At 35.7% G+C, this 9,152-nt stretch overlaps 1 long non-coding RNA gene across 1 annotated transcript in view; it reads left to right on the forward strand.

Annotated features, from left to right (window-relative positions):
• The window catches only part of LOC309631838, a 51,861-nt gene that overhangs the window by 23,825 nt on the left and 18,884 nt on the right, over positions 1-9,152 (forward strand). The window contains exon 1 of the long non-coding RNA XR_014246599.1: positions 1-8,816. This exon is cut by the window's left edge and continues 23,825 nt beyond it. This is a non-coding gene — a long non-coding RNA (uncharacterized lncRNA). The remainder of the gene's footprint in view (positions 8,817-9,152) is intronic.

The raw sequence follows: 9,152 nt of genomic DNA on the forward strand, positions 1-9,152 counted from the left end.
TTGCTTTGGGTAGTATAGTCATTTTCACAATATTGCTTCTTCCAATCCAAGAACATGGTATATTTCTCCATCTGTTTATTTCTTTCATCAGTGTTTTATAGTTTTCTGAGTACAAGGCTTTCGCATCCTTAGATAGGTTTATTCCTAGGTTTTGTATTCTTTTTGTTGCGATGGTAAGTGGGATTGTTTCCTTAAATTCTTTATTTTTTCTTGTTAGTGTATAGGAATGCCAGAGATGATTTCTGTGCATTAATTTTGTATCCTGCAACCTTACCAAATTCATTGATTAGTTCTAGTAGTTTTCTGGAGGCACCTTTAGGATTTTCTATGTATAGTATCATGTCATCTGCGAACAGTGACAGGTTTTACTTCTTTTCCAATTTGGATTCCTTTTATTTCTTTTTATGCTGTGATTGCCGTGGCTGGGACTTCCAAAACTATGTTGGATAATAGTGGCGAGAGTGGACATCCTTGTCTTGTTCCTGATCTTAGTGGAAATGCTTTCAGTTTTTCACCATTGAGTGTGATGTTTGCTGTGGGTTTGTCATATATGGTCTTTATTATGTTGAGGTATATTCCCTCTATTCCCATTTTCTGGAGAGTTTGTATCGTAAATGGGTGTTGAATTTTGTCAAAAGCTTTTTCTGCATCTATTGAGAAGATCATATGGTTTTTATTCCTTAATTTGTTAATATGGTGTATCACATTGATTTGCATATATTGAAGAATCCTTGCATTCGTGGGATAAATCCTACTTGATCATGGTGTATGATCCTTTTAATATGCTGTTGGATTCTGTTTGCTAGTATTTTGTTCAGGATTTTTACCTCTATGTTCATCAGTGATATGGGTCTATAATTTTCTTTTATGTGATGTCTTTTTCTTGTTATGGTATCAGGGTGATGGTGGCTTCATAGAACGAATTTGGGAGTGTTCCGCCCTATGCAATTTTTTGGGAGAGTTGGAGAAGGATGGGTGTTAGCTCTTCTCTAAATGTTTGATAGAATTCGCCTGTGAAGCCATCTGGTCCTGGACTTTTGTTTGTTGGAAGATTTTTAATTACAGTTTCAATTTCATTACTTGTGAAATGTCTGTTTATATTTTCTAATTCTTCCTGTCTCAGTCTTGGAAAATTGTACCTTTCCAATAATTTGTCCATTTCTTCCAGGTTGTCCATTTTATTGGCATATAGTTGTTTGTAGTAGTCTCTTATATTCCTCTGTATTTCTGCCGTGTCAGTTGTGATTTCTCCTTTTTCATTTCTAATTTTATTGATTTGCGTCCTCTCCCTTTTTTTCTTGATGAGTCTGGCTAAGGGTTTCTCAATTTTGTTTATCTTCTCAAACAACCAGCTTTTAATTTGATTAATCTTTGCTATTTTTTTATTTGTTTCTATTTCATTTATTTCTGCTCTGACCTTCATGATTTCTTTCCTTCTACTGACTTTGGGTTTTCTTTGTTCTTCTTTCTCTAGTTGCTTTAGGTGTAGGGTTAGATTATTTGAGATTTTTGTTTCTTGAGGTGAGATTGAATTGCTATAAACTTCCTTTTTAGAACTTCTTTTGCTGTGTCCCATAGGTTTTGGGTCATCGTGTTTTCATTGTCATTTGTTTCTATGTATTTTTTTATTTCTTCTTTGATTTCTTCAGTGCTCTCTTGGTTATTTAGTAGTAGTGCACTGTTTAGCCTCCATTTATTTATGTTTTTTACAGTTTTTTTCTGTAATTGATTTCCAATCTGATAGCGTTGTGGTCAGAAAAGATGCTTGATACGATTTCAATTTTCTTAAAATTTCCAAGGCTTGATTTGTGACCCAAGATGTGATCTATCCTGGAGAATATTCCATGTGCACTTGAGAAGAAAGTGTATTCTGACAGTTTCAGGTGGAATGTTCTATAAATATAAATTAAATCTATTTGCTCTATTGTGTCATTTAAAGCTTGTGTTTCCTTATTTATTTTCTGTTTGGATGATCTGTCTTTTGGTGTAAGTGGGGTTTTAAAGGCCCCTACTGTTATTCTGTTACTGTCAATTTCCCCTTTCAAGGTTGTTAGCATTTGCCTTATGTGTTGAGGTGCTCCTATGTTGGGTGCATAAACATTTATAATTGTTATATCTTCTTCTTGGATTGATCCCTTGATCATTCTGTAGTGTCCTTCCTTATCTCTTGTAACAGTCTTTGTTTTAAAGACTATTTTATCTGATACGAGTGTTGCTACTCCAGCTTTCTTTTGATTTCCATTTGCATGGAATATCTTTCTCTATCCCTTCACTTTCAGTCTGTATGTGTCCATAAGTTTGAAGTGGATCTCTTGTAGACAGCATATATATGGGTCTTGTTTTTGCCTCCATTCAACCAGTCTTTTGGTTGGGGCATTTAATCCATTTACATTCAAGGTTATTACTGATATGTATGTTCCTATTACCATTTTTTATTTTGTTGTGGGTTTGTTTTTGTGGGTCTTTTTCTTCTCTTGTGTTTCCTGCCTAGAGAAGTTCCTTTAGCACTTGTTGTAAAGCTGGTTTTGTGGTGCTGAATTCTCTTAGCTTTTGGTTATCCGAAAAGCTTTTGATTTCTCTGTCAAATCTGAATGAGATCCTTGCTGGGTAGAGTAATCTTGGTTGTAGGTTTTTCCCTTTCATCACTTTAAGTATATCCTGCCACTGCTTTCTGGCCTGCAGAGTTTCTGCTGAAAAATCAGCTGATAAGCTTATGGGGATTCCTTTGTATGTTATTTTTCTCTTTCCCCTTGCTGCTTTTAATATTTTTTCTTTGAATTTAATTTTTGTTAGTTTGATAATTTGTGTGTGGTGTGTTTCTCCTAGGGTTTATCCTGTATGGGACTCTCTGTGCTTCCTGCACTTGGGTAACTATTTCCTTTCCCATGTTAGGGAACTTTTCCACTATAATCTCTTCAAATATTTTCTCAGACCCTTTCTTTTCCCCTTCTTCCCCTGGGACCCCTATAATTCGAATGTTGGTGCATTTAGTGTTGTCCCAGAGGTCTCTGAGATTGTCTTCAATTCTTTTCATTCTTTCTTCTTTATTGTGTTTCTCAATAGTTATTTCCAGCATTCTGTCTTCCAGTTCACTCATTCATTCTTCTGCCTCAGTTATTCTGTCACTGATTCCTTCTAGTGTATTTTTCATTTTAGTTATTGTGTTGTTCATGTCTGTTTGTTTGTTCTTTAGTTGTTCTAGATCTTTGTTATACATTTCTTGTATTTTCTCAGTCCATGCTTCCATTCTATTTCCAAGATTCTGGATCATCTTTACTATCATCACTCTGAATTCTTTTTCAGATGGATTGTCTATTTCCTCTTCATTTATTTGGTCTTGTATGTTTTTACCTTGCTCCTTCATCTGTGATATATTTTTTTGCCATCTCATTTTTTATTTTTTAATGGGTGAGATTGTGTTCCTGTCTTACTGGTTGTTTGGCCTGAGGCTTTCAGCACTGGAGTTTGTAGGCTGTTAGGTAGAGCTGTGTTCTGGTGCTGAGAGTAGGACCTCTGGGAGACCTCACTCTGATGAATATTCCCTGGTGTCTGAGGTTCTCTGTTAGTCCAGTAGTTCAGACTCGGCGCTCCCACTGCAGGAGCTTTGGCCCAACCCCCGGCAGCTTGCTTGGGGGTTCCTCCTGTCTCCTTGGCGGTTGAGGTCCCCCACCACCATCCGGCAGGTGCCTTAGTTGTGGGGAGATGTGAACTTCGTGTCTTCCCACCCCGCCATCTTGACTCCGCCCCCCCAGAAACTCACTTTAAATATAAACATCATACTATAGTAAACATGATAACTTAAAAAAACAACAAAAGAGAATAATAAAAGGATGCATAAAGATGTGTCATGAAAACATTTATCAAAAGAAAGCAGGAATATATATATTAATATCAGAAAATGTAAATATCAGAACAAGGAATATTATCAGTCATAAAGACAATTCTAACAATGATAAAAGGGTTAGTGCTCCAAGAATATATAATTTTAAATGTTTATGCACCTACATAGGGAAAAAAAAAAAGAGTACAGAACCTAAAAGAAACAGAGACAAATCCAGAATTATATGTGGATTCATCAATATTACTGTTTCATAATTAGTAGAACAAAGAAGAAGAAAATCAGTAAGGATAAACATATCCTAAATAACACTATCAACCAAATTGACCTAGTTAACATTTATAGAACACATCTGAAAAACTGAGTGCTATCAGGATACAGATTCTTTATATAAGCCTTAATAAATTTAAAGAAAAGAAACCATATGTTCTTGGTACGTAATGAATTTAACTAGAAGTCATAACACAGAGATATCTAGAAAATTTCTCAAATATTTGGAAATTAGGCAACATATTTCTCAATAAATCATGGATCAAAGTGGAAGTTTTGAAGGGGATTTTAAAGTATTTTGAACTAAATTAAAACAAAAATACAGCAGATCAAAATGTGTGAGACAGGGCTAAAGTATTGCTGAGGAGAAAATTTATAAAAGCTTATGTTAGAAAAGAAGAATGATCTCACATCAGTGATTTAATTTTCCAACAACTAGAAAAAGAACAGCAAATATGACTCAAAGTAGGCAGAAGGAAGGAAATGATAAAGATCAATGCAAAAAGCAATGTGGTTGAAAATGGAAAAACAGTATAGAAAGTCAATGAACCGAAAGGGTGGTTGTTGGAAAAGATGAATAAAACTGATGAAGCCCTACTCAGACTGGCAAAGAAAAAGAGAGGAAACAGAATTTACTAATATTAGCAATGAAATAGAGGATATCATGAGGGATCCCACAGACATTTTAAGGAAAATAAGAGAATCCTACAATGCTGTGCTTATAAATTCAGCAAATTAGATGAATTAATTCTTTCCTTGAAAAACACAGACTAATAAAACATGCAAAAATAAATATATAACCTTGGTAGTCCTGTATCTATTAAGAAGTTGAATTTATTGTTAAAAATCTTACAAGAAGAGAAAACTCCAGGCTTGGATGATTTCACTGATGAGCACCAACAAATATTTAGGGAAGAAATAATACTGGTTAACACAATTCCTTCCAGAAACTAGAAGAGGGAACACTTCCAAACTCACTTTCTGAGGCCAGCAGTGCTCTAATGCCAAAATCAGATAACGATGTTCTAAGAAAGCTACAAACCCAGCATCATGAACATATACACTAAAATCCTGAATAAATTGAATGCAGAAATATATAAAAATAATTACACATCATGAAAAACCAGGTTTGCTTCCAAGAATGCAAGGTTGATTCAATATTTGAAAAGTAAACATTATAATTCACCATATTAACAGAGTAAAGTAGAAAAAATATAAATATCTCATATACGCAGAAAAGAATTTTCTGATAAAATGAAACACCAATTCATGATAAATACTCTCAGCAAACTAGGAATAGAATAAAACTTTGTTAACCTAAGACAGGATATCTACAAAGCAGTAGAAACAACAAAATTCTTCATCTCACTGCATGCTTAATTCTGAAAAACCGAATTGTTTACTACTAAGGTCAGTAAAAAGGCAAAAATGTCCACTCTTGCCTCTCTTAGTCAACACTGTTTTGGAAGTCCTAGCCAGTGCAAACAGGGCAAAATACAAAAATAAAAGGCCTACTGAATAGAGAAAAAAACAAAACAGAACATTTTTTTCTATTCTCAGCATGGTTGTCTATGTAAAAATCCCCCCAAATTTAACTAAAAGCTGCCAGAACTAAGTGTGTATCCAATGTCATATGATAAAAGGTCAATAAACCAGAAAAATCAATCACATCTCCATACACCATCAAAAAACAACTGGAGTCTGAAATGAAACAAAAATAACTCTAAATATAATAGCATAAACAAAAGATATACTTAGATATAAATATTAAAATAAATGCTGGAACTCCATGCTAGAACCTAGGAAACAGTAATGAAGTAACAAAAGAAAAACTCTACAAATGAAGAGCTATAGCCTGGTCATGGATTTCAAGCTTCAATATTATTAAGCTGTCAATTGTATGTCATTTGCTCTATGGATTCAGTGCAATACCAAACAAACTCTTTGAAAGTTTTTTTTATCAATATTGACAACATTATTCAAAATTTGTGTGGAAAGGCAAAGTATCCAGAATAGGCAAATAATTTTGAAAAAGAAAAACTAAATTGGAAGAATCACCCTGCCCAATTTGAAGATTTATTATAAAGCTACAAAAATCAGTAGAGTGTAGTAGTAGAAAGTGATAGGCACATAGATTATGGGACACCAAAGAGAGCCCAAAGATACCTATGTAAGTATAGCCAACTGATCGTCAACAGTAGTGCAAAGACAATTCAGTGGAGAAAGTATACTGTATTCATCAGACGGTGCTGGAATAGGTGGGCATTTGTCGTCTAAAAACAAAAAAAAATGTGACTTAAATCTCACACTTTATGTAAACATTAGCTCAGAATATATCACAGACCTAAATGTATGATATAAAACTTTATAATTTCTAGAGTAAAATATAGGAGAAAATTTGCATGACTTTAAGTTTGACAAAGACACCAAAGACATAAGCAGTAAAGCAGTAAAGTTTTAGAAAATTGACAGATTTCTCCTTGGCATTTACCCAAAGAAGGTGAAAACACATGTCCAGACAAAACCTGAACACAGATGTTTATAAGCAGATTTATTCACAATTGCCAAGACTTGGAAGCAATCAGTATGTGTTTCAGTAGGTGAATGGATAAATAAACCGTGGTACTACATCCAGACAATGGAATATTATTCAGTACTAAAAAGAAATGAGCTATCAAGTCAGGACAAGACATGGAAGAAACTTAAGGGCGTGTTACTAAGTGAAAGAAGCCCATCTGGAAAAGACTATATAGTATATGATTCCAACTATATGACATTCTGGATAAAGTAAAACTATGGAGACAGTAAAATGATCAGCATGTGCTAGACTTTGGGGAGGTGAGGAGGGGTCAATAGGTGGAGCACGGAGAATTTTCAGGGCACTGAAAATACTCTATGATACCATAATGATGGATACATCTTATTATACGTGTGTCCAAACGCATAAAATATACAACACCAAGTGTGAACTGTAAGGCAAACTCTAGACTCTGGGTGATTATGATGTGTCAGTGTAGGTTCATCAATTGCAACAAACGTACCACTCTGGTTGGGGATGGTGACGATGGGGGAAGCTGTGCATGTGTGGGAACAGCCTCTGTAACTTCCCCTCAGTTTTGCTGTGAACCTTCAACTCTTCTAAAAACATCAATTTAAAACATTGACAAATTTGACTTTATAATTTTTTAATCACTTTATGAAATGCCCTCTTAAGTGACTGAAAAGACAAGCAACAGAATGAAAGAAAATACTTGCAAATAACATATCTGATAATGACATTTATCCAAAATACATTAAAAAACTTTTACATTCAACCAAGAGAAAACAGTGCAATAAAAAATGGACAAAATACCTAAGTAGATACTTAACCCCAGATATACAGTTGGCAATTAAGCGTATGAAATAATTAATATAAATAGTTAACAAACTGCAAATTCAGATCACAATGAGACACCACTGCAAACCTGTCAGGATGCCTAAAATTTGAAAAACAAAAAACTGACAGTACCAAGGGCTGCTGAGGATATGGAACTCCTGGAAGATGCATACACTGTTGGTAGAAATGCAGTATTGTGAAAAGAGTTGGATGGTTTCTTTATAAAATGAAACTATGGTATAATACTCATCCTCCTAGGCATTTAAACCAAGTAAATTGATCCAAAAGACTGCATATTATATAATACAATTCATATGACAATTTAGAAAAACAAAAATGTAAAAATAAAAAAGAGATCAACATGTGCCAAGCACTGAGGGTAGGATGAGCCCGAGGGTATCACAAGGAAACAGTGGGGGTGGTGGAACTGTTTCTATATGATAATGTGCCAGTATGATTATATGCGTTTGTTAAAACCCGTAGAACTGTACACCACAGAGTGAGTGTTACTGTATGCAAATTAAGAATCAACCCTGATGAATGGGGAACCCAAGACGAGATGCAGACTGTGACAAATGAACCCAGCTGTATTCCAAATGCATGACATACCTACACTGAAGAAAAGGGAGAAAGGAGCTGTACACACACACACACACACACACACACACATACACACACACACACACACACACACACCAGAAAAAGAAAGAGAAAAAAATATAGGGACAAAACTGATATGAGAACGGTAGACTCAGCTCCCCGTCGCTGGTTTTTTGTTCAGTGGCACACTGCCTCGATGATTTTCTCATCTCAGTTAACTTTAGTTTGGGAAAGTTATAACGAAAGCCTAAGTCCGTGTAGATTTTTGTGCCTCCATAGTTTTTGTGATCATGACGTTACATTGTCGCCTTTATCTGTTGGGAAGTGTAACTGTGTTTCAGATTCCCACATTTAAAAGTGTCTCCACCAACAGAAAAAGTGTGATTGCAAGCAGTGTTGTCTCCCTCAAAACTGCTCAAAAAGTAGCAGCTCTTCTGAGTGTTTTGAAAAGATCTATCCAATCAGTATATACGGCTTTGCTTCTTAGAGTCCTCAGAATCATCCACCTAGGCCTCTTGCACTGCAATGCCAACATCTAATATTTTGAGAGAAAAAATGCTATTCTTTTCAAAAAAACTTACACTTTAGTATTTTCAGGAAATGTAGCCTTCTCCCGTGCCGCTAAAACATGCAGCTATGTGACCAATCGACCACTGGTTAAGAAGCTTACCTCACCCCCGCTCAGCCTGCCTGCCCTTCTCCTGTCTCCAACCTGGTGTTCCACCTTCTCAGGTCTCTTTTTTTTTTTTTAATTACTTTATATTCTTTTTTTTTTTTTTTTTAATTATTAGCACCTTTATTATTTATTTATTTATTTATTTATTTATTTTGGCTGTGTTGGGTCTTCGCCCCTGTGCGAGGGCTTCCTCTAGTTGCGGCAAGCGGGGGCCACTCTTCATCGCGGTGCGCGGGCCTCTCACTATCGTGGCCTCTCTTGTTGCAGAGCACAGGCTCCAGACGCGCAGGCTCAGTATTTGTGGCTCACGGGCCTAGCCGCTCTGCGGCATGCGGGATCCTCCCAGACCAGGGATCGAACCCGTGTCCCCTGCATTAGCAGGCAGACTCCCA

The sequence above is a fragment of the Balaenoptera borealis genome, assembly GCF_965194805.1.
Source record: "Balaenoptera borealis genome assembly, chromosome: 7".
In the NCBI taxonomy this organism is placed as follows: Eukaryota; Metazoa; Chordata; class Mammalia; order Artiodactyla; family Balaenopteridae; genus Balaenoptera; species Balaenoptera borealis.